The sequence below is a fragment of the Hakea prostrata genome, chromosome 5, assembly GCF_041222555.1.
Source record: "Hakea prostrata isolate BN-2017 chromosome 5, UWA_Hpros_2, whole genome shotgun sequence".
NCBI lineage: Eukaryota > Viridiplantae > Streptophyta > Magnoliopsida > Proteales > Proteaceae > Hakea > Hakea prostrata.
The window spans coordinates 51,749,000-51,776,454 of record NC_142604.1 but is presented as its reverse complement, the minus strand read 5'-3'; the positions used below and the strand labels follow the sequence as shown (position 1 = coordinate 51,776,454).

The 27,455-nt window shown below is 37.6% G+C and overlaps 1 pseudogene; it reads right to left on the bottom strand.

Annotated features, from left to right (window-relative positions):
- Positions 1-10,245: 10,245 nt before the first annotated feature.
- On the bottom strand, positions 10,246-13,893 carry LOC149016466 (disease resistance protein RGA2-like; annotated as a pseudogene).
- Positions 13,894-27,455: the final 13,562 nt, after the last annotated feature.

Here is a 27,455-nt window from a genome sequence, read left to right as displayed (position 1 = left end):
GTCAGATTCTTGTGACCAAATGCAGGAATCCAAAAGAAGGAGAGAAGCAAGTCCGTCCAAAGTTAGATAATACGAGCCCAACATGTCCTATGGAAGGGAAAATAAAAAAAGAATAAAGAAAAAAGAAAAAGAAAAAAGACAAAGTGGAGCATTCTTTTTCTTTTAGTTTTTAATTATTGGTGCAGCTAGTAAGGTGTTTGGCTCCTCTCCAAAAATCTCTAATGAGTGCCAATTAATGAGTTATAATTAGCCATTCATACAGTTATACTATTCTAATTCAACGTCACTCACTGGATTTACCTTAGGCCTTGGATTAGAATATTACGAGTGGTTGAATCCTATCATTCATGGCACTCATTCGGGAGATTCTCTCCAAGGACCATCATTGTTAAACAAGACACTGATGTCTTTTTTTTTATTTATTATTATTATTATTTTATTCATAAAAATTGTAATTAGCTTCATCCAACTCTCTTTGTTGCTTCTTCCTTGTTGCCCTCCTTGCAAGTTCAACCTGATTCTTTGCTTGCATGCTGAATCCGATTCTTTGCTTTCATATTTTCCATCGGTTTTATTAAATAGATTGTGGAGTAGTCATCCTCCTCCTTGTACCTTTTGGGAAACTTGGCTCTCCTGTGTGCCACCCAACATATAAATACATATAAAGGGTACTACAATATAAGTAGTGAAATTTCTTAAGTAAATGAATTGAATGTAGCCAAATAAGAGGGCATTCTACTTTCAAAAATTTTCTAGTCCCTGCCTCACAAAAGTATGCACTTGGTTGTATGTCTTTTCTATAGATGTTGATGTGGTCAAGATGTTAGAGCTATATCTACAGCGGATGTAGTTTCTACTAGTTTAATTGTACTCGACGGGAAAAAAAATGTGGAGCATTTTTAGTTTTAGTTTATAATTTTTGGTGCAGCTAGTCTACTTGGCTTCTCTAGCTCCTTGGAGGAAATCACCCAATGAGTGTTAGTTAATGAGTTATTGGGTCTAGCCACTTGTAATATTATAATTTAAGTGCACTCATCATTGAACACCCCAAACCTTGGATTAGAATATTACAAGTGGTTGAATCCGATCATTCATCGGGCACTTATTAGGAGAGCCCCCAAAGGACCGTCGTTGTTCGTATTTCTTAAACAAGACTTCGAGGTTTGTTATTATTATTTTTTAGTATTCACATACAAATAGTAATTAGCTTCATTCAACTCTCTTTCTTGCCTCTTCGTTGTTGCCTTTCTTGCATGTTGAACTTGATTCTTTGCTTGCATGCTTAATCTAATTCTTTGCTTTCATCATTTTCATTACATTTTTGGCATGTGGAAATTCAGTAGTAGAAACTTGAAAGCAAGAAAAATTGCATAACCTAACTGTGGAAGATGGATTGAGGGTCACAGAGATCCACTCCCCTACTAGCTACAAAATCTCTTATAGATATTTCAGTTTCCTATGACAAAGTGTAGGAATCCAGAAGAAGGAGAGAACCAAGTAAGTTCAAAGTTAGATAAGGGGAGCAGAGCATTCCTACCCCCACCCCCCTAAAAAATAAATAAAAAATAAAAAAATAAAAAAGGAGAAGAAAAAGAAAAATGAAAAAGTGAAGCATTTTTTTTTTCTTCTTTTACCATTCAATTTTTGGTACAGCTAATGGGGTATTTGGCCCTCTCTTTGAAGGAAATCTCCCAATGAGTGCCAATTAATAAGTTATAACATTTAGCCAATGATGCCCAGCATCTTATCATACTATTATTTAATGTTGTGTTTGTATGCTCCCAATCCCCTAGACTATTTAAAAAAATAAGTGAAGTTTGAAACCCTTGAGGGGCCCGTGCAAGAGATGAGAGTGGCCCCAAGCCCATAGAGTAGGCCCATTTATTATATAATTGTGGATATAGAATATATGTTAACAAATAGTATAAATAGTATATATGTACGCACATATATCCCCTTATAATAAATAATATATACTATATAATACATAATATTTCATTTAAACTTGATGACTCAGGAGAGAGATCTAGGGGGGGAGAGAGAGAGAGAGAGAGAGAGAGAGAGAGAGAGGAAGTGGCACTTCCCCTCTCCCCCCTTCCACCTCCTAAACATGAAAAGAAAAAAGAAAAAAGAAAACAGGGAAAAAAAAAAAAAAAAAAAAAAGAGGGGGTGGGGAGAAGAAAGTTCTTTCAATATCCACTAGCACTCTTAGGTGTCGTAATTGATCCCAAGCCTATAACCGAAAGTCATTCGATTTTCGATAAGGGAAGACATGTGAATATTATAACCCAATTCATGCTACGGTCAAAGGCATTGTTTTGGTGACTATCATGAGTCGCTTGCCAGATTATTTGCATATGGTCATATTTTGGTTCCACATCTGATTTTGAATCACATGAGTGATTCGCATACTATAGACCAAATTAATTTACATAGTATGTGCCTAATTGATTCGCATACTATTCACCCGATTAATTCGCATACTATGTGCTTGATTGATTTGCATACTATGCACCTAATTGATTCACATTCTATGCGACAAATTGATTCACATACTATGCACCAGAATGATTTGCATAATATGCGTCTGATTGAGTCACATAAGTCATGAACACTGACTTATGTGCTTCACTCAAAAGTTCCTTTCTAAGTTCCTCAACCATAGGCACACATAGTTTTCCTCTATAAGTTAAGGAACTATCGGTAGACATAAGAAAATCTGACTCCTCCTGTGGATTAGAAGAAATCTTCTCAATCTTCTCCTTCAATTCAGTATCCCAGGGTTGCAGGGCTATGATAATATCTCTCAAGGTTGCACATGCTGACATAACTACAAGTATTAATTGTGTCAGAACCTCTGGTACAATTGCAAGTTCTAACTTTATAATAGCATTTAGAAGCGGCTTAGTAAGAGAAGTCTGATCTATCTCTTCATGGTTACTCTTTCTACTAGTGCAACAGCAACTACATTAGTCTTCCGAAGATGATATTGAATATCACAATCATAATATTTTACCATTTCTAACCACTTATGTTGCCTCATATTCAACTTCTTCTGGGTGAAGAAGTATTTTACACTCTTATGATCTATGTAAGTGGCAATTCGTTCTCCATATAGATATTGACACCCAATATTCAAAGCAAAAACCACTGCTGCCAACTCCAGATCATGAGTTGGATATTTATGCTCATAATCCTTTAATTGTCTCAAGGCGTATGTCGCTACCTTTTTGTGTTGCATTCACATCCAAGGCCAATCTTCAAAACATCAATATAGACCATCAAGCCTCCAAAGTTGTTTGGTACTATAAACATCGGAGCTAGTTTATCTAGAGTTAGTTAGATACTTCTTCTATGCAGGCCTTCATGAATTATGCTCTTTACATAGGCTATTGCTTTGAGTTGACCTACATTATCTGGAGAACTTGATATTTTGCATTGAGGAACTAGGGCTCTGGAACTTAGCCTTCGAACGATTGCTCACTTGAATCTTTTGGCACCTTGACGTCAGCTTAAAGGACAGTGAGCTGCTTACCAGTGGGTTGGATGACATCATCAGGAGGTGATTGATCTCCATGATGGGTCTCCAAGGAGAGGCAGGGTCACTAGAGTTCATAAAGGAGGATCGGGAGGAGGAGGATGACGAGCACAACGAGGATCAGGCCAATGAACATGTTGAGGATCAAGCCGATGAACTTGGCATAAGCTCCCTGATATCTTGTCTCTGAAAATCCATCCCATAGTACCAACCTTTGGAAGGTGACATTGTTGCCGGAAGGGACCAATTTTGTATTAATTCCAAACCAAGCCCCTCGACTCCATTTTAAACCACTTAGGTCGGCCAAACAAATCTTGTCATCAAAGACTACTATTCATATCCTCGACAATGATTCAAACCAAATGATGATCAGAAACAACTTTTTGTGCACCTTGGCAACCATCTTGCCTCAAAGAATCCACCCCACATTCCCAGCCTGTGAAAGGTGACATCATGGAGTGTGGGGCTCGTGTTGTGCACATTTTGCACCAACTTGAGTCGGGTGGATTCGGTTTGACCACATGTTGGACCATCTCTAGTTGACGCCAATATCGAGTTGTCCTTTGTCGAAAAGGCTAGTTGAACCCCGGCTGCCTAGAAAATCCATGAAGAGATGGAACACCTATCTTATCCAGCAATACTTGTGCTCCTCCATCAAAGTCAGCTTTTAATGCTCTATAGGTATACGTTTAATGCATTATAAAAAGACTCCAAGGATGTCCTCCTGGCGGCTGCTTCCGGCCTACTTGTCGGAGTTCAGAAGAAGACTTGTCATGTCAAGAATCAGCTTTCCCACGTTAGGTTCGGGCGTCATCAAAGTGAAGAGGGGCAAAACTAGTGTGTCAACCTCACAGAAATGTCAAGATTAATCCTCACTCATCCGACGGTCCACGACAGTTAGACAACGCCATAAATCCCCCAAACTACCAAGGGGCATGGTAATGCTTATTAACTCCCAAAAAACTCACCTAGCAACTTTGTCTGCTCGGGTATTAACTCCTCCTAGTAAGGATTTGTGTTTTCCCAATTTAACTTGACTTTCGGAGGTAGCTAACTGTCCACTAAGGCGGCCTACACTCACTTGCTTTCTTTGTACAGAGAACTGAGTGAACCCTCAACAATGCTCGCTATTCCAGTTTCAACTAAAGACTTCAGATTGTGGAACAACACAAAGGGATCTTAAGAATTCTGCTTATCCACCTTCTAATTCTCGCAGCTACATTGGGGCTAAGTGTCAATGTCGACTTGGAGAAATTCGCATGTTGGCCAGTAGTGTTACAGAAACAGTTAACGCATCCCTTCAAGTTTAGAAGCTGCACTTGCAGGCTTATTAAATAAAGGCTTTCGAGTTACTGTGTGAGAAAAAAATAATAATAATAAAAATTGGAAAGCAAAAATTTGCAGTTGAAACTCTTTAAATGACTTCTATTGGTTTCCATTTACCCTTTTTTCTCTATTAGTTTTGGGTCACTTGAGAGCAAACCTATTTTTGAGCCCTAATAAAGATGTCTTAATGTATATGGTCTATGCCAAAATCATGGCTTGAGACAATATAGACTCAGAGAGCACATACCAAATTCCAGAATTTGCCAGTTTTTGTTTATCATGTAAACCATTTCGCTTCTCAAGATGAAAAGTTTTTGGTTAAATAATAAAATGTTAAACAACCCAAAAGGGAGGAAGGGGGGAGGGGGAGGGGGGAGGGGGGGAGGGGGGAGGGGGGGGGGGGGGGGGGACGGGACTGCCTAAGGGCCTGTTTTTGGTTACATGAGTCTGGAGATTTCAAATATCTAGAGATTTCAAATCTATAGATTTCAAATCTATGGAGTCATAATTTTTAAAATTAGATGTTTGGTTGTGGAATGAAATTTGTGGATTCATCCTAAAAAACTATTTGATCGACGTGATTTTTATGAATGTGTAAATGTATAGCTTTTTTGAAATCTCTGGATTTCACCCCTTACCTATAAATCTACAGATTCACGTTTTTAGTGTAAAAAGGTGAATCTCTAGATTTCATGAATCTGGAGATTTTTACAACCAAACGGGTATAATTCTCAGATTCATGAATCCAGAGATTTGAAATCTCTGAATTCAAGTAACCAAACAGGCCCTAAGTGAGGCACGCCTTCAAAATGGAATTTGACCATTGGGGATGGATTTACTAGTTACCAATAAGTAATAGAAACTGACTTAAAACTCTATAACTTTATGTCCTACCAAACAAATGTGGTAGATTAATTTCTCTTCCATCACAACCAAACAACGCAAATATGGGAAATGCTTTCCCTTTCCTTGCAGCCAAATGGAATCTCAATATCAACCCCAAAAAAAAAAAAAAAAAAATGGAATCTCAATAGTGGGAATTGAAAACACGCAACAAAGAAGTCTTCAGTAATATAATGAGAAAACACACAACAAAGAAGTCTTCAGTAATGTAATGAGAACTGAAGAGAGGATACACCATCAGTATAGCTTAGACAATTAATTGCTCAGATGAAGAGAGAAAAAGAAATAAAGACAAAAGAGAACATTGAACAAAGTTTTGCAAAATAAGCAAGAATGCATGTCCAACAAAAAACTTTTAGAACCAGAACTAACTCAGAAAACCAATAGCAGTGGCAGGGATACATTGTATCCATCAAGAACCAATAGCAGGGGTGAAGGCAAATCCTGCTGCAACAGTTGTAGGTTGTGAAGCATCCAAGGGGACCGGAACCTTCAGGATTGGAATTGTAAATCATCGATCAGAGTCTCTCCATTCTAGGCTGAGTGCGACATCCATGGTTTCACTATCTCTGCAAATTTGGAGCTGCGTGAAGTTGTAAACCCTCATTCTCATGAACTGCATAGAATCGGACACAAAATACGAAAGCAGTTCAATATTCCATCATACCTAATACAGAATTAATGGGTTTATATTTTTGGGAAAGGGTTGGGCAAATCATATTTTTTCTGCAAGCTAGTGCTGTGGGGATCCCCACGGGGGAGGGGCAGGGGAGCCTTCCGTGGGGTGAGGGGAAAGACACTATCACTGGCTAGGGCCCAATGAATTACAAGATTCAGCCACATCTCTTCCTATGAAAAAGGTGACATTTCAACAATTAGAAAATCTCAAACGCTTTTCTAAATTTGCTTGAGTTGAGACTAATCTGAAAAAATAAAATCAAAAGTTTCTACAAATATTTCAAGGTGTCAAGAGTTAACAAGTAGAGTTTAGAGTTAACAAGTAAAGTAAACTCAAGCTGTTCCCCAGTAAACTCAAAATGGAGGAGAAACAGTTTATGAATATCTGCAAAATTTATATTTCTTGAGATCAGGGGCGGAACCAGGATTCAATATTGGGGGGCCGAAGAATGGAAGTCCAAATTGGGAAAGCACCAATGGTTTTTTGCTACACATATTGTATGGGTCCTTAAGACTCATTGAGGGTCCCACATATGAATTATTTTATTATATTAAGGAATAAACTCACATATATTTTGTGGGGCCCACAAATATTTGATAAAAATAGGTAAATTATTGATAATGATAGTTTTTTTCAACAAGATATAGATAAATTAAAGCATCAATAAAAAATAAAAAAAAAACAAGGCTTCAACCCTAAAATGTCAGATGCAAACCAAATTTTTTTTAAGGTAAGAAATGCAACCAATGGTACTTAGTTACCTTACTAACTATAGACGTTTTATTTATAATATAAAATCAAATAACAAAAATTGTAGACAAAATAAAGAAACAAAGAATACAAAATCAAATAAAAAATATATAAAAAAAGAGAAACAATAAATAAATTGAGAGATAAAAAGAGTACCTAATTGTGGGGAAGATTTTTTCCCCAAATTTTCTTTAACCCACGCTTATAAAAAGGAAGAATAAATAGGAATAAAGAAACATAAGAGAATAAATATGAAAAAAGGAGGAGAGAGGAGACAGGAGATATGAAAGAATATAGGAATTGAAGGGTTAGTTTCTATCTATAAGTGACATTTTGAATATCTAATTTTTTGTTTTTTTAAATTTCCTTTAATCTATGTTTATAGAAAGAGATGAGAATAAATAGGAAGAAAAGATGTGAGAGAGAAACGGGGAGAATAAATAGGAATTGAGGAATTAGTTTTTAACTAGAGATGACTTTTATACCCATTATTTTACATTTAAAAGTTGTTCTCAATATTTGGGGGGGCCAAATAGTGACATTTCACATGTGACAAGAGAAAAAAGTGGAAAAATAAAGCAAATTAATATAAAAAATCCAAAACTTTAGGCAATTAATTAAAATTTTGAAAAATCCGGGGGGCCATGCCCCCCGGCCCCTGAGTAGGTCCGCCCCTGCTTGAGATCATTTTTTTACTATGTTTTTCTTTAATAGACACTTCAAAAAACAAGACTAGTGTAAGACATTTAATTGACATACATTATGTTAGTCCAGATTAGAATAAATAAGCACAATAAACTCAAAAGTTAGTCGCTTGAGTGGAGAGTAAATTTTCAATCAGCTAAAACAGAAGCACACATAAAAGAAATGGATAATTACTGTTGGCCCCCTGTACTTTGATTTTATTACTAATAAAACCCTGTTGCCCCCCTTTCTTATAACGGTGTTAAGTAGCTGTTAAGTTTGAATATGTAATGTCTAATTTGCCCTTCATTAAAATTAAGAAATTAAAAGACAATGCTACCCCATTTATAAAAACCAAATTAAATGTCAAATTTACCCTAAACTTCATTTATTTTGAATTTTCCTCATTCACTAAGCTTCATTTATTTTAAATTACAGAAATGGGTAAAATTCAAATCCGATTTGGTTTGCCACTTTCACTAAACTACATTTATTTTGAATTCATTAATTTTGAATTAAAGAAATGAACAAAATCCAACTCCTTTCCCACCTTCACTAAACTTCATTTATTTTGAAAATATATTAGGTGATATTTCAGTTTCCAATTTGAGTTGAATTCAATTTTCCTTCTTATTCGGTTTCTATTTGAGTTTTATTCAATCGTTCTTTCTTTATTTGGTGTTTTTTTTTTATTATTATAATAAAACGGATTATAGTTACTTTTTTCTCCACAGTTAATTAAGGGTAATACTGTATCTTAACAAAAGGGTAAATAAGTAAAGAGATAAGTATAAGGGTATTTTGGGGTTTTTGAGAAAATATAAAGATGCCACATCATTAGTAAACTAACGGAACTTAACGGTAGGGGGGCAATAGTAATTGTAGGCAAAGTTAAAGGTTGGATTAGTAATTTTGAAAATTATAGGGTTTACAGTAGTAATAAAATCAAAGTACAGGGGGCCAATAATAATTATTCCTAAAAGAAATGTACAAGCATGAACTCATACGATCAACAAAATATAATCACAGTAAAAAGAAAAAAGAAAAAAAGAAAGCAGATCAACAAGTGAAATTCAATCACCTTACAAAAGCAAAACTAGAAAACAGAAAATTAAGGAGTTAAGAAGAACAAGGTAGGTCAAGGAGAAAAAAAAGAAAGGAATCAAATTTAGGTCATGTAGAGGGATGAGAATCCAACATGAACCATTACATATATAGAGAAGTGCAGCTCAGATTGGGCTTAAAACCATTCCAGTCCAACTCAACAATACATCCACTCTATTTTCTGAATTTCCTATGTGTTATGGAAATTAAATTACTCTGTCCTTTTTGACATTTCAACCAGTTTTGAAGTCTCTGTTCTATTACATGGGAAGCTCCTTTTGCGTCAAACTTTACTACTGGTGGATAATGGTTGGGCATGCCAAGGAATAGAAACTCAGATTCAGGATTCTCATATACAGTGAAGGTTTATCCTGTTTAGACCTTTCCATGGCTCTATGTTTCACTGCCCAGGTCTTGAATAAAATTCCCTTTATCTTTCAAAAGAAACTAGAAGAATGAAAGGAGAATTTACTGCCTTTGAAGTTTGAACTTATTTTAAGAAAAATTGACGGCAAATAGGAAACAACAAGGTACAAAAGTTTATAGGTTCGAAAAGGGAATGCATCAATAATAATAAAATAAGAAAAACGATGTGTGTCTATATGGCAATGTATGGTAAGAAATTTACCACGACACACACTCAAGACCACAGTCAATGACAGCCACTCCAAGGAACAATGACTTAGTAACCATAACAAGCACCATTCTTTAATTCTTATCAACGAAAAATATAGATCTATATAAATTTATAGAAAAAATAGGGAAAAGAAGTAATAACTTGCTAAAAAAAGCACTAGATTTTCATGCATTGGTTAGAAATAAAAATTCAAAAGTAAGAAACAAGTAGAAGGTAATGAACCTGTAGAGTGGGGAGGAGTAATGACAATGTAATCAGGATCAGATTCATCATCTATGGTCTCCAGGTAAGGACAGTCTCTTATTCTCAGCTTACGCAACTTTCTCCATATTAGCTGCTGTATCTTTGACTCTGAGTACTTCAATTTGGGGCAGCTTCAAATAACCAACTCTTTAAGTGATGGGAGGTTCTCCAATCCTTCTGGGAGGCTTTCTAATTTTGAACAATTTGAAATGGTCAACTCTTGTAATGATTTTAGATTTCCAATCCCCTGCTGTGACAAAGGTTGGATGAGATTATGACATCCCCAGATGGCCAACTTCTCAAGTGCTAAGAGAGATCTCAGCCCATCAAGAAAATCTTGAAGTTTATGACACTCGATCAACCAAAGTACCCGTAAGGATGTCATTTTTGCAGACGGTTGGGGAATGATGTCAAATTAAAGCATTTCTGGATGTTGAGGGATTGAAGCAAAGAGAGTTCTCCCAAGCTCTCTGGTAGAGCTTCTAGATTGGAACAATTAGTTATTTCCAACAGATGGAGATATTGATGTTCTCCCAACCTCTTTGGTAGAACTTGCAAATTAGAACATCCACATATCACCAAAACACGAAGTACGCTGGGGTTTCCCAATTGTTCTGGTAATTTTGTCAGATTATCACAATCTGTTATCTTTAGTGTGTCCAACCTTTCCAAAGCTTGCATCCTTCCAGGCAAACAAGTCAAGCTATAACAACTTGAAATTTCCAAATATCGAAGCCAATTCATATCACACAGGCTTTCAGATAGATCCATCAAATGTGAACACCTCTCAATCTTCAGCTTTTGCAGACACCACATCTTTTGCATTTCCCTTGTAAAAGAGACCAAAAAGTCACATCCATTAATCTCCAATTCCTTAAGGAACCCAAATCTGCCAATTCCCTCGGGAAGACGCCTCAGATTTGTACAATTAAAAATACTGAGCCTTCGTAGATGTGTACAGCGTAGGATTTCTTTTGATAAAACCATAAGCTTAGGGCAATTTTTAATTGAAAAATGTCTAAGATGTACCAAATATGGAATGCCCTCTGGCAATTCCTTTAAATTTGGACAATTTTCTATCTGCAAGTGCTCAAGGCACTTAAGTTTTTTTGTCCCCTTGGGAAAAATCATTGAATTTTTGCAATTTTCTATATGAAGTGTGTTCAGAGACTCCAGGAGCGACATCTCCTCCTCTCTTAGGTTTGTAAGATGATCACAGCTTTTGATGTGCAGCTTCTCAAGCCTATTGAGGTCGGGTATGTTGTGCACAAGTTCTTCTCTTGAAGAATTGAGTTGCTCTTCCCGATTTAAAAAACCTAATCCCAATAGAGATTTCAGCTTATCACATCTGTTAAATTCCAAAAGCTCCAGCTGCAAGAGACCCACGATTCTTGCATACTCTAGATTTTCACAGTATGAGATAATCAGTTTTTGAAGAGACTTCAAGCCTTTCAGATCTAGAGATTTTACATGGTGACATGCATGAATACAGAGTTCCTGTAAATTCATAAGATGCGAACTTCCATCATCCAACCATGTAGGGAGCCTGGATCCGCCAAAACGCAGTATTGTTAGAAGCAATAGATTTTGAGGAGGTTGGAGCTGCTCAACTATGAAGACTTTCTTCTCCCTATCCCGATCATTGGTACAAACATGCCAATCAGATTCCCATTCTAACATCAACTCCTCAAGTCTTGTTTTCTCCTTCAAATTTGCTTCTCTAGCATCTTTTTCATTTTTCACATTGTCAAGACCAATTAAACTCAATCTTCCTCGGAGATGTTTTAGAAACTTCAGCTCTTCAATATCAGCTTCATCAGAAACAGTAGTGTTGCCAACATGGAAGAAATTGAAGGTTTGAAGGTCACTCTGCTTCCTTATAAAACCTCTTGGTATGTTTCTCAAACTCCTTTCATTCTCTAGATGCCTCAGGTTGATCAGTTTTGTCATTCCTCTAGGCAATCTTTGAAGATTTACACAATGCGACAGCTTCAAAGTCTTTGCAAATGGTAGAGCTTTGAATGGAAGCAGGTAATGCTTTAAAAGTACCACAGGAAAGATCAAGATACCTCAAGTGCATTAAGTCTCCAATTGAGGATGGCAACTCGTCTTTGCTGAAATGTGTAAGTTCGAGTACACGCAGGCTCTTAAACTTCAGAAAAGGAGCATCAAGAGGAATGTTAACATGAAGATATGCTCGATTTGACAAGATGGAATCATTTCCCAAGAGAGTTCGTGCAAAATCACGAAATAACCCATGCATCCTGTATTCTAATGGCTCGTCTTCTTTAGGATCAAAATTGTCGATGAGAAGTAAGGACCTGTTTACCAAAGATTCAAGATAGGAATCACCTATATCTTCCATCAATAATCTTTTGACATGATGATCTCCTGCACCGCTGCTGCTAGTGGATGATGATGCTGCTGCTCTTGCTACTTCTTCTTCTTCCAAGAAACCATGAGCCATCCATTGTTGAATCAAGCTTTTCTTCTCAATAGTAAAATTCTCAGGAAATACCGAACAATATGCAAAGCATCGTTTCTGCAATACTGATGGTATGCTATCGTAACAGATCTTCAGAATTGGAATTTGAAAAACAGTAGCTGCAGATTTATCAGCAAGAGTTTGTAAGGCAGCTGCCCACCACTCTACATTTGGTTTGAAGCGGAAGGCACGACCTACAGCTTTCAATACTAATGGCAAACCATGGCATTGCTTAACAATTGTCGACGATTCCAATGTTTTTCTGACTGGATGATCTTCGCTTGTCTCTGCAGATTCAAATGCTTCTCTCTCGAACAATTTCCAACTGGCATCTGCTGATAGTTCACTTAAATTATATGATGGATCAAGTCTTGTACGCACCATCGATGCAACTTCAGCACTTGGTGTTGTGACGACAATTGTGCTCCCAATTGAACCAATTGTTAACATTCGTACCAAATTATCCCATTTTTCTTTGTCTTGGTCCAAAACATCATCCAACACAAGTAGAAAACTTTTTCCACTCAGATTCTCTTCCAAACTACTACTAATACTTCCAGTAGTATGGTTACAGGCTTTGACTATTTCTGCTGCAACCTTTCTTACATTCAACCCCTTCTGTGACACGGTAACCCAAATTTTCAGATCATAAGCTGATCCATACTCAACATAGAATTTCCTCGCTTGTGCTGTCTTCCCAACACCTGCCATCCCCACAATAGGAATTATTACAAGGCTTACGTCAACATCTCTTTCAAACTGCATACTCTTAATGTAGTTTACAACCCAATCATTTTCAATCACATCAGCCCCAATATAATGTTTCAACATGGCCTTGTCAATATCTTTTTCTTTTTGACGGGTAGCGGTAGCACCATGACCAATTTCTCCTTTCAGATTATTCAACACATGCTGAAGATCCTTGATTTTACTAGACATCAATTTGCGACGGTACAACAAAAGTGGGTACCCACGAACTAACGACAAGGAAGAAATCATTCTTACCTTCCTGCTGCTCGCTTCCCTCGTGATCTCCTCCTCTATGTGATGAAAGGTTCGCATGATTTCAAATGACAACTCGTCCAACTTGTCTTCTGCTTCATAAACTAACTCTCTAGCCTTCTCCAATTTTTCTCTCATTGCTGCTTCATCCTCATGACCATCCAAACCCAAAAGCCGGCTTTCTAAAACCATCACTGAAAATTTGGCGTCATTTACAGCACTCCGAAGCTTTTCATACTCTTCCTTAACACCAAATTGTTGGAGAGTGGTAGAAATAATCAGTTCTTTATCAGCGCCATTGTCTCTCATAGCCATTTTTCCTGTGTAAACAAGTAGTATGTGAGAAATCAGTAGTAGAAACTTGAAAGCAAGGAAAAATGCATAAACTAGCTGTAGAAGATCGATAGAGGGTCACAGAGATCGAGTCCCTTACCAGCTGCAAAATTTCTCATAGCCATGTCAATTTCTTGTGACCAATTGCAGGAATCCAAAAGAAGAAGAGAAGCAAGTCCGTCCAAAGTTAGGTAATAGGAGCCCAACATGTCCTACTGAAGGGAAAATATAAAAGAAAAAGAATAAAGGAAAAAGAAAAAGAAAAAAAGACAAAGTGGAGCATCTTTTTCTTTTACTTTTTAATTATTGGTGCAGCCAGTAGGGTATTTGGCTCCTCTCCAGAAATCTCTAATGAGTGCCAATTAAGGAGTTATAATTAGCCACTCATACAGTTATACTATTCTAATTCAGAGTCACTCATTGGATTTACCTTAGAATTTGGATTAGAATATTACGAGTGCCTGAATCCTATCATTAACTTGCACTCATTCGGAGAGTCCCTCCAAGGACCGTCATTGTTAAACAAGACGGTGATGTCTCTTTTTTTATTTTTTTAGTATTCATAAAAATTGTAATTAGCTTCATTCGATTCTCTTTGTTGCTTCTTCCTTGTTGCCCTCCTTGCAAGTTCAACCTGATTCTTTGCTTGCATGCTAAACCCGATTCTTTGCTTTCATCTTTTCCATCAGTTTTATTAAATAGATTGTGGAGTAGCCATCCTCCTCCTTGTACGTACCTTTTGGGAAACTTGGCTATCCTGTGTGCCACCCTACATATACAAACATATAAAGGGTACTACAATATAAGTAGTCAAATTTCTTAACTAAATGAATTGAATGTAGCCAAATAAGAGGGCATTCTACTTTCAAAAATTTCCAAGTCCCTGCCTCACAAAAGTATGCACTTGGTTGTATGTCTTCTTGTATGTCTTTTGTATAGATGTTGATGTGGTCAAGATGTTAGAGCTATATCTACAGCGGATTTAGTTTCTACTAATTTGATTGTACTCGACGGGAAAAAAATGTGGAGCACTTTTAGTTTTAGTTTATAATTTTTGGTGCAGCTAGTGTACTTGGCTTCTCTAGCTCTTTGGAGGAAATCACCCAACAAGTGTTAGTTAATGAGTTATAGGGTCTAGCCACTTGTAATATTATAATATAAATGCACTCATCATTGAATACCCCAACCTTGGATTAAAATATTACAAGTGGTTGAATCCTATCATTCATCGGACACTTATTTGGAGAGCCCCTCCAAGGACCGTCGTTGTTCATATTTGTTAAACAAGACTTCGAGGTTTGTTTATTATTATTTTTTAGTATTCACATACAAATAGTAATTAGCTTCATTCAACTCTCTTTCTTGCCTCTTCGTCGTTGCCCTTCTTGCATGCTGAACCTAATTCTTTGCTTGCATGTTTAATCTGATTCTTTGCTTTCATCATTTTCATTAAATTTTTGGCATGTGGAAATTCAGTAGTCAAAACATGAAAGCAAGAAAAAAATGCATAAACTAACTGTGGAAGATGGATCAGGGAGGACGGAACACACTCCCATTGTTGCTAATTTTATGACTCTGATCCACTAGTTGTGGATAATGGGTCACATCTCTCCATTTGCTTATTTGATTTTAAGGAAAATCTTCTTTTCACACACAACTTAAAACATAAATGTCTTTTGGGTCTTTTGATGAAAAATGTAATAATTATTTACACGAATTCAATTCTCAATCTTATTTCTCATTAAATATAAGATATTGAACACATTGGAAATTTAAGTAAACCTATTCTAACTTATTTTTCTCTATTTTGATATTTTTACATTTATTAGCATACCACGCCCAGTGCCAATTTTTGTTGATTCTTGGGGCTCTTTTTGACATATTAATGGCAGTTCCTACAATCTTTAATTACAACATCGTGATCGGGGACCCTGAAACTTCCCCTCTTTGTTCCTCTGAATTATCCTTTTCTCTCGATCCCACTTTCACTCCAGCAGCATCATGGCCCTTAGTTTTTTGTCCACCAAGAACTTCAGCATATTCTCCTTTATTAAGATGCTCTTTTTGAGTACTCAAAACATTAGGCACATCCTTTCTTCATTAATCATTAGCAGTGAGGGTATATGTATCTAATCAAGAAAATGTTCGTGTAATGTGAATTACAAATGTGATTGAAAATATCAAGCAAGTATTAATGCAAGTAGCTAGGTAATATATTGGTATTTTATATGATAATGTTGGGGATGGAATTATAGTAATAAAAAAAATAATGCTAATGTTAGCATATGATTCAAGATGGATAAAGTAATACACTCTTACCATGGTGCAAAGCTTTCATGGGACACCAAAGGCTGTAAAACCAGCAAGCTCCAGCTCTTCCAACAAGCTTTCCTCACTTGTCACATAATCCTACATAGGCAACAGAGCAATATAGCTCAAAATGTGCATAAAAACACAGAGACGCTTACAAACCACATTGTCACCAGTCTAAAATCAATGCCAGTTGGGAAAAAGATCAAATAACACCACAGACATCTAGAAACTAAATGAAAGCAAAAAAGAAATAAAGGATTCCTCTCGACATTGCTTGAATAACATTTGATTCTTTACATGGTATCAGGCAGCGTAGGGCTGATTCCTCTCGACCTTTCCTTCTGTTTTCCGTTGTTCTTTCCTTTCCTGGTTATTTCTTGCTTTTGGTCTATCATGGCGAATTCCTTCCCGCTTCAACTTTTCCATATCCTTGTAATCTCAATGTCATTAATTTCGTGCTCTCCATCTCTCCCCAGAAAATTATTTGATTTGGGAAACCCAAATTCTGTTTTCGATTGGAAACAGGATCTTGTTGGGTTTGTTAATGTTGAGACCCAGCTCCAGTTTAGTTGCTGAAGAATGCGGCCGAAGAGGATGTCGCTAGTCCCCTATATTAGGCATGGCTACTAATGGATAGACACGTCAAGGCTTGGATAATCGGCACTGTCTCTGAAGGGTTTCTGGGCCTTGCGTGAAATCGTCTTCTTTAGATATATGGACAGTTACTCTCTAATTCTTTCTCACAAAATTCTGAAGCCCGTGAATTTGAACTTCTATCGAGGTTGCACTTCTTTAAGAAATCGAAAAGCAACTCTTTGAGTGAGTTTCTTTCTGATTCAGTTCAATACGATTTGTGATCAGGTTAGCCTCAATCAATAAAAGTATTCCTGATCAAAGGAAGGCTTTCTTGCTTTTGACAAACTTTGGAGCAGCTTATGAGTCTTTTGCGACTGTGATGCTCAAGCCTCCTATTAGGCTGATGCCATTCCGAAAGCTTTAGTTGTTGTGCATATTGATCCATCCTATGATTCTTGGTTTCAGATTCAGGTGCTATAGACCATGTAACTTCTAATCTGGGTAATTTCTCTTCCCTCAAGAAATTTCAAGGCTCTTCATCACTGATGATTGGTAATGGATAGTTTATGCCTATTTCATACAGTATGGTTCAGGGTTGCACTTCATAATGGTAATTCTTCTTTGCAATTAAAATATGTCTTAGTATTACCTGACGTTAAGAAGACTTTTCTCTCTATTTTCAAGCTGGCTACAGATCTTGGCTATATACATTGTTGAGTTTATAGAAAATTACACGGCATCCACTATTTTTGGGGTAAAACTAGTGACCACCCACTATTTTCTCTAAAATTACATGGCACTCACATGCATAATTACAAGTTACCCAAATTTAAATTTTGTTGTTAAATAGAGTGTGAAATTATATAAATTCCCTTACCCCCATTTAAGTCATTTCAAATCTCTCTCTCTCTCTCTCTCTCTCTCTCTCTCTCTCTCTCTCTCTAAACCAGATGACTTGCAAGCTTCCAATGTCCAGGATACTATACAAATTTGTCTACCAATATCATTTTGCTGTCCTGATGACTGGGAATCTCCATTACTCAGTGGAATGGGGGCTAGCTGGAACAGGAAATTGTGTTGGATCCGGAGTAAGACTGGTTCAGGTTTAATGTCCTTCCCAAGAGTATGATGTGGTGGCAAGTACTGATTCCTTCGATTATTGTTCTACATGAATTTAGTATGTCTTGGGTGATTATTTTGCTTAGGGACATACCTAATACCATATAGAGTGAAAATGAAATCATTATGTGTGCGCAATCCACTTTACTAAGGCCAACAATATCGCACATGCCAACACTATGCATTAACACTCTAGCATTATCAACCTTAGTTAAGCAAGTAAACAAATGCATATATGGAAGGCACAACCAAAGAACAATAAACCAATAAGCATGCCAATCAGGCAATCACTATCATAAATGGTCAAGACTCAATACATATCTTAAATAAATAAAAAATAAATAAATAAATAGAACATGTTAGCTTGACCATAAGCACTAGAAGGCATAACACTATATGATGTCCTTTTCTTTATTTTTTTTAATTATTAGCTCCCTTTAATAAGCATAACACACCTCTTTAAGAGTTCTCCATTTTACAAAAGAAACAATTTGGGAGTATTCCAAACATGCACCTAATGGCATCCTCCATAACCTAGGTCCTCAAAGCAGGGTCTATGATTTCAAAGGAAGCCCTTGAGTCATCAACGGCTCTCAAAAAGTCTCTCCCTTCCTCCTCCAAAAAATGGTAAACTTACCAATCCCATCAAACTTCTCTCTCTCTCTCTCTCTCTCTCTCTCTCTCTCTCTCTCTCTCTACCCCTAAACTCCCCACTAGAGCCTAAAATCAAAATACCTAGGGTTCTCAACCTTTTGTACAGCCACTCTAGGGCTAAGGGTAGTCACACTAGGAGAATAATCCTCTCCAAGCTCCACAAATCCCTCTAAGGTCTCCACTTTATTCTTATGCCAACTATCAAGTCACCAAAAAAAACAGATATGATAAACTCAATTTAAACCAAAAAGTACAATAAGCAAATGCTCATACAAGTATCAAGAATGTTGTCAAAAACACCCAAGTAATTCAAAATATTATGTAAGACATAACAGGCTATGTTCTTGGCAAAAACAACAAGCAATAACACTCTCTAGCTCCCTAACACTGGTTGAACCAATGTCCACCAAAGCCTAAACCAAATTTACAAACCCAACAGCATATAATTAACAATTCAATTAAATCAAAGATGAATCAAATTCAAAAGAGAAATAGAAACTTTTAGAGAATTAATTAAATGCAAGCAAATCAATCTCACCGAACTAGATTGTAAACAGTGTGTAAATTAGCAACAATAGAAGTTCAAACCCATATTAAATCATACAATTAATCAATGATTAGATCAAATTATTATAAATTATTAACTGAAAGTAATGAATTCAATATGTCAAAACCAGATTGCAATACAGAAATAAATCTGAACAACTAGGCTAAATCAGATACAAGAACCTATTCGAATTTGCCACATCCACCCAACTGGTATCAGATTCACCCAAATACCCAAAGAAGTGATCTACAGTCACAAGATTAGGTTCACATGCAATCACCAAACCAATTCACACAATAACATAATCATGAGCAAAAGTAATAAAATCTAATAATTAATTAATACTGAGTGACAAGAATATTTGAAGGAATCTCAAAATGGATCTCAACATGCGGAATGTAGTCAAAACTGGTAGAATGCCTATCCCGAAATGGAAAGTAAATTGGAAAAGAAGGAGGAGTTCAATACTTCCAAGGTTTACATTTCTTATCTAAATGTTTATAAGTTTCCATCATAGGATCTATTTCCAATTCATAAGGCCAACGACAAACTAAACGGGTCCTATTACTATTGATCAGAGCCGTAAGAGTACTCTAGACTGGAACATGGATCATACTGTAAGCCATAGTCAGCTCCCAGTGATGCCTCAACTGAATCCTCAAGGGGAAATACCTCTAAACTTGGGATCTCTTCGATACCTACGCAATAGATATCCTAAATGTGCAACCGAAATTACATGCCCATACTAAGGTTCCAGGAGCAACAGTCAAGCCACAACCCCATGTCAAGTTCATGCATAACCTTACTAATTCCAAACTCAACCATAATACTTCATGATTCAGTAAAACATGAATAAAGCATGATTCCAAGTAAATTTCGGATTCTAACATGAATCATATAACAACATGTTGGTGCTAAAATTGCCGATAGCCTCGAACCGCTACCTTCGCACCGAACTCCTCAGATCTAGATTGACCTAGTTGAATCAATTCCTCGATTAGTCTCTCGTTCACTGTAAAGATGAAACACCAATTAGAAACGGAGCTGATCGTCTTGATCGGCGTCGTGTCTCCGATGATCTAGTTAGATATCTGAAGATAGTTCCCTCGAGGTCGTAAGAGCTTCTGAGCTACTCTAATGGCGTAAATCAGGAATTATTTTAGTGTTTTTTGTTCATCTGAGAGACTTACCTCTGTCGAGTCCTTCCTTTCCCTTTTATATAGATTTTCCCGCTCATAATACTTTCAATCATGACCGTCGGATCATCGTTTCTGATTGGATGGTGCTGATCATCCTTTCCTTATAATTTTGAACGGACCCATAGATTCTTTCATCTCATCAGTTGAATCTGGTTAAGCTTGTTTGAACCGGTATAAACCGGAAGTGGATATTTTAGTCACAACACAAGCCCCCAAGCCTGCTGATCAGGTCGAATTTACACGAGACTCTGATCAGAAGGTTTGAACTTTTCTATCAAAATCATCCAGCATACCCTGTTCAGCTTTTATGTCTTTTCCCAAGGTACTTTATGATTTCCAAATAACTATGACGCCAAGCCATCATATCATCATTAAGTTGAAAGTTGATCTATGGCTCTCCCCCCTTATTATAACTTTTGTAATAGTCAAACCATCTTGCGTGATTATTACATCTCTGTGCTTAGCCCCCAAATCATCCTGTAAACCAGCTGAAATCTCCTTCTTGTCAGACTTTTCACAAATTCTTAAATATAACTTTTCATCTTCCTTAACGTTATCTCCTCTCGCGCCGTTTGATCATAAATTTTGTCTCTTCCCAACGTACAGTCATCATGTTCTCCCTTACTCTTCATACATCATCCTCGCATTCTCAACTGCAATTCCCCTAAATCCACCGATTGATTCCACGCGTTGGTTATGAAAAGTAATGACCATTGATCTGGGAACATCGTGTATTTCCCCCCATTTTTCAAGAAACCTCCTTTCGCCTCTCTTCATTCTTTATATATTTATCTGTCAATTGTCACTTGCTCTCCTCCGTACTCTGTCCTCCTCTTTCGAGAATATCAACTATACTCATCCGCCATTTTCTATCACTTCTCTTCAAGTTTCATCCTTTGAATTTTCTTCTTCTTCCTTTCCCGTTTCCACCATGGATCCTGCTTCCAACCCTTCAGCACCCAGTACCTCTATACAGTCCATTATTCCTCCAAGCATCGAATGACTGAAAGATATGTCTGGTGCCTCTTCTTCCCATCAGAATCCTTCAGACTGGAAACCCTCTCCGTACGCTCACGACGAAGTCATCGTTGCTTATATGCCTGTAGACATGTCCAAGGAGAAGATGGACCCAAAATATGCAGACCCTGAGTGGTATCCCACCAAGGTAAAAAAGTCTCACTTGGCTTCTTATTTGGAAAATTATCATTTCCCCTCCGATGCCAGAATATGGGCTCCCGAACCTTCTGACCGTCCTTATACCGTTGATCCAGGAGTCATCACCATTTATCTTTACCATCTCGATTCAGGTTTCAGAATTCCTTTAATCCCTATAGTTCAGTCTTTGTTGGATTATTATCATGTTTGTCCTTCCCAACTCACTCCGAATAGTTGGAGGTTGGTTTACTGCTTTTTTTGCCTTCATTCTTAGAATGAATCGCACCCCCTCCGTTGATCTTTTTAGGAACTTCTACACTCTAAAAGTTTCCCGTGAACGCAGATACATCCATTTTGCTAGAAGAACCTGTATTGTGAATGAACTGGGCAAAGAATCACAGATTTTCATTGACTCTTCCATTCCCCATGATAACAGTGGCGAGAAAATATTTTTTCTGTGCCATTCCAAATCCAAATTTCCGCTCTCGATGGTATTTTCATTCCTTGAACTCCCTGTTTCCTTTGAATAAGCGTCCAGAACTCAGTGAATATGACCGAGAGACTTGGGGCTTGATTCCTGCTGGAACTCCAATTGACGCGGCTGATCTAAAAACGATGATGCAGAGCCTAGTCAATCATGGTCTCTTCCCGTGTAAGGATAATAACAATGATATACCTTTCCTCCTTTTACTGTTACTTTTCCTTTAAACCTCATCTTCATTTTATGCATATACAGAAACTATTGCTCATCCAATTCCCAGTGTCGCTGAACTTCAAAGAGTTGTCTTAGAAGGAGAAAAATCTAATTCCAAACTTGTCAAACCCACCAAGAAAAGAAAGCACACTGCCCTCCGATCTTCAAAAAGAAAGTCTACTGAGAAGGAATCTTCCCCTGGTCAGGAGAAAGTTTTTAAAAAATTTTGGCCCCCCTCTTTCTGTGGTTATAAAATATTTTAGAGAATACTTTGTGCTCTTGATCGAGGAGGTGATCTTGTCAAATTTCGATATTCATCTTTGCTTTTTGGATCTTATGTTCCTTTTGGGATATGATCATCTGAATTTATTTGCTTTCATAGAAGTTTAAAGGTGCCATGGCTATTTTTGAGGACTTTTTTTTTTCTCACTAAAAGGGTCATTTTATAACGAAAATAAGAAAAAGAAAAGAAATACAGCAATTAGTACCTACCTTGCTCACCCGCAACAACAGTTGCCCCCAATACACCCTTCTTCACTGGTTCCTACTCATAATTGACAACAACTAAGTCATCAGAAACGAAATGTAGGACGTCTAGATGCATCCAAATCAAGATCTTTAAGAAAAGCTTCATAACAATAGTTACATAGTAGCACTATCCTCTCCCATTGGGAGGCTCTGATGCACTGTGGATATTTTCGCTAAAGCTGCATCTACCTTCTTGAATTCCTCTGCTATAGAAACCTTTTTACTTGTTACTACTTTCTTCACTGCGTGAGCCTTCTTCTTCGGACGACCAGGTTTCCGACTAGGAGAACCTTCAGCCCGCACTAATATAGACGAAGACGAAAGTGGAAGAACTACTTTCAATTGCAAAGATTCATCATTGGCCGAACTCTCCAGCCTGGCCGAATTCTGATCGGCCCCACAATAGTCCAAATCATCCTCCGTAGTTCCTTCAATGGCTGAACTTCTAATAATATTTGCAACTTCAGGTCCCACCAATGAACACTCCAAAGAAGGGTTTCCAATTTGCATAGAACTCTTACCTGCAACAAGCACTTTTTGAAATTCAAAAGGAGTGGCCGAACCACTTTCGAGCTTATCTGTAGGTCCCACTAGTGAACTCCCCAAAGGAAGTTTACCAATTGGATTAAAACACTTTGCCGCATCTAAGGAATTTTGAATTTCAAAACTAGAGTCCACGGCCAAAGAAGCTGCTTCAAAATTATTCAAATTCTGTTGGGCCCCGCATGACCCCACTTGAAGCTCCAAACTAGAGTTCACGTCCAATGCAGTTTCTTCCAATCTAATCGAATTTTGTTGTGTAGAAAAGTCTTCCACATAAACCGAATTCTGTTCCGTAGAAGAGTCTTCCACTCTAACCGAATTCAGCAGGGCCCACAAGGCCTCTCATGAAGCTTTTCAAACCGTTCAAAAGAGCCAATATCCTTAGTGGCCGAATTAGGTGGAAGTTGGTTAGTCGTGGGACCAACAGAGGTAACTACGTTCTTTGAAAGATTACCAACCAACATCGAACTCTTGCCTTTATCTAAAATTTTTTGAAGTTGAAAAGGATCACTTTGAGAGAGAGAAAGATCAAGAGAAGAGTTCTCGCTAGACGCGATCACCACATTAGAGGGAACCAACCTTGTAGATTTGAAATTTGAATTGAATTTGCTGCACCCTCATTGGATGAAATAGAGTCCTCCAAACCCGCCACCTCTAGAGCCACACGAATCTGATGTTGGAGTGAGCTTGGAGTCTGCACTCTCACACCGTCAATAGGAATCCCATCCACAATAGGATTATCTGCTGGGAGGTTTTTTCAGGAGAAAGATAGAGGGCTGAACCTGCAAACCATCCACAGAATCGTTTGAAGCAAACCTACAATGAAGACCCAGGTGGCCTTCTCGATTACACCGTGAGCACCGCAGAATATCATCCTCAAAAATTACCTTCTGAAGAAAACTAAAAACTCGAAGAGTTCTTGGTTCAAGGCGCTCAATCTGAACCTCATTCACTCGAACAACATCGACCTCCAATTCAACCAAAATTTGAGCATAGTGACCAATAGAACCAGGACGAGTTCGTCTATCAAGAGAAATAGGTCTCCCAACAGATTTTGCTATGGAAAGAAGCACTTTCTCATGCTAATACTCAAGAGGTAAATCAGGGAAACGAACCCACACCAACTTACCTGCTGGTTGAGGAGAGTGGATATTAAAATCCGGCCTCCATCGTTGAAAACGAATGTATTGCTTTCCAACATTCCAAAAACCTCTGCACCACACCTCAGTCATATTTGCCTCACTATGAAACTGAAAGATGATAAACCCTTTCCCCAATGAATGTAAGATCACCCCTTGAGACAATTTCCAACCACCCCTAGCTAGCTCTCGCAATTCATCCATGGTAGTGATGCGAAAATTAGCTCGCCCAATCAACGAAAAACGGAACTAATTTCGTTGCAGCTCGTATTCCTGTTACGGGATTACAATCCTGCGAAACTTACCCGCTTGTATAGGAGAAGGGAGGGAATCGATCTCAGGCAACAACGAACTCCCCACTACTCCCGCATAAAATTTATCCCCATTGGTAGGCACCTCTGGAGGCTTCAAACGCAGGAAGACCGATTCCTTAGGCACCTCCGAATTTCCTAGAGCTTCCATCTCCTCCATCTCCTGGTTCGACCTCTCCACTCCTCCAAAGCTCCAAGAAGGTTCTCTCTAGTATTCTTGAGGACTTGAAGAAGTAGTAAGCTATCATTATATTCTTAAACATTTTTGTTTGATCATGCTTTTTTGTTTTAGGCCTGTGAAGTGAATGATTTGCTATCACTCTAGTGGATGATGGGCTAACTTTTATTGTTGGAAAAAGAAGATTTTTTATTACTTTTATTATTATTATTATTATTATTATTATTATTATTATTATTATTATTATTATTATTATTATTATTATTATTATTATTATTATTATTTTGCCATAGAACCTTCAAACATTTTTGAAAGCAAATAAATTCAGATCATGCAAGGCAAATAAGGTCCAAAGAAAATATGAAACATGAAATATGATCATTGACTCACCTTTGTAGTGTTTCAGTTAGATCTAATGTGTATCTCCAGGATCTTCTGATCAACCTCTTCAATGAAATCATCAACTATATAGTTTAAGCCTGGGAAAAATCAAGCAGTAGCATCTTACACAAGTGTCTCACATACAGAGCAGTTAGCCTACAATTTATACACCATAATTTATCATTTGTTGTACACATCTTTCTGTTGTACATAACAATGCAACAAAAGAGAATGATACCTGAAAAATGCAAGTTGAATGGTTTTCCCGCCTTGTTTTCTTCTTTTTACCTCGCACATTACACAATTGATATGAAATTTCAAAATGGTTTTCTTTCTGGGGATTTATTTCATCTTATGCCCATCTAAGGAAAACTTTTCATCTAGTTTCTCAACTAAGCCAAGGGGAAGAAATTGCAGAAGGTTTGAAGATGATGATGATATGAATACTTGCAGATACTAAAGCTTTAGTTCTAAAAATAGAGAACGTGCCCTTGAGACCGGAGAGCAAAGTCCCCCTACTAGAACATCCTTAATCACATTCAATGTGAATTCACTGGAGAACTAGTTTTTCCAAAGATCCACAAAAAGTCTCGGGTTTTCTTATTTGGGATAAATAGATCCAGTAGAATAAAATGAGTTTAAATCCGTATCACTAGGGCTTTTAATTTCAACCACATATTTGGCATATTCTATTTGTCATTCTCTGCTGCTACACTGCTATGCACAGTAGAGAGATGTGTACAACAGACAATTTTTATCTTGTGAGTGTGAGGAAATGGTTTGAGGAGAGGCTAGGGCTTATGTTCCATTCTAGGAATGCAATAGATATGGGACAGGTTGAGCTTTTTAATATTCAATCTGATCTTAGGTAAGCCCATTTACTGTCGTACCTTGATTCAAGACCTAAAATTCTTGTCGTCGACTGTTGACGGGCTAAGTCAAGCCCAACCCTTCTCTCATTGAGTCATTGTACCCCAATTGGACCAAGTCGAGATGGGTTGACCTTTTTCCCTTGTCTATCCCGAACCAGCCTTGTCCTTGTACATTTCTCTAATAATTGACCATGTCTCTATCCTTGATTGGCCTTGACCTTGACTCCGACCCTACTAAATTTAACATACAAAGTCAACCCCGAAGATTTCGTTATGATTTATGTTCTGAATTAACTATTGTGTAAATTTAACAATGATCCCTTTCTTATTCTCTATGCAAGTTTTTTTTTTTTTTTTTGTTAAAAATTCTCTATGCAAGTTGATTCTGTTCCATTTGAATCACCACAATACACATATATTAATTTGTATCTTTTATTTTAAGTACAATTGAAAAGACCATTTAAACCCCAAGATTGGAGACAAAGGAGAAGTGGTGAATTTTTTTTTTTTAAGCAATATATAAGGTTAAGAACACAAAGCCATAGAGCTGCAAGAAACCTGAAGCCAATGAGTGGATAGAGCCACGCCATTGGACACCTAACCGAATGGGCCTTCTTGGTTAGGGTATCAACCAAGGTTCGACATGTCGGCCCATGTCGCCGTGTCGGACCCTGGCGACACGGCGACTCGGGCGACATGTCGCCAAAAGTCGCCCGATATATTGTGAATAAATTAATATTTGGGATGCCGACGTTGTTCTTGGCGGTGATCCTTTCATCGAGTTTTCGACAGTTATCTGCAAGACTAAAACCCCAATTTTTCCCAGTGTTGGAGATATCTCTGTTTCCCTTCACATTTTGATCTCTTCATGTTCATGCATGAATATCGTGTGGAAAAGCATAAATTATCGGTAATGGGTTTCGTAAAGCTCTTTGTTCATCGAAGCGAATTGCCTGGCTTGAAATTCCGTATTGGTGCTCTGAGTTACAGTCGGTGGAGTCTCTCTCAGATGAGTAAGTTTTTATTTAGAATTCTTTCCCATCTGTTTTCTATTCAGTGAAAATTCTGAGAGATGGTTTTCAAACCCAAGAAATTCAACGATTTTCCTTTTTTTTGGGTAAATCAGATTCTCTGCAACAAAAAGATAAAGGCCTGAGTTCTAGTGAATCGAAACATGGACTCTGATTAGGCAATCCAGCTTCCTTGAGGAAGAATTGCTTGCTCTCTTGCCCCATTTCGTCTCCATGGTAAACGGTAAACCTCTGCACTTGCTCTGATCTCGTCTGTCACTAACGACGCCTTCTGCTTCTCCTTCTTCTTCATCATCTTGGTTTCAGTCAGGTTGAGATTGCAGAGAAGAGGAAAAAGATACAATACTCATCGTCGACTTTTTCGACCGACAAATCGGCGACATATCGCCGACAAAGGGTAAAGTCGGTGTCGCTGAGGGGTTTCGTGTCGCCCTCCAGCGACACCTCGAAATATCGCCCTGTGTCGGCGATTTATCGCCGACACAAGGTACTATGGTATCAACAAATACATTGGCCCATCTAGAAATACAT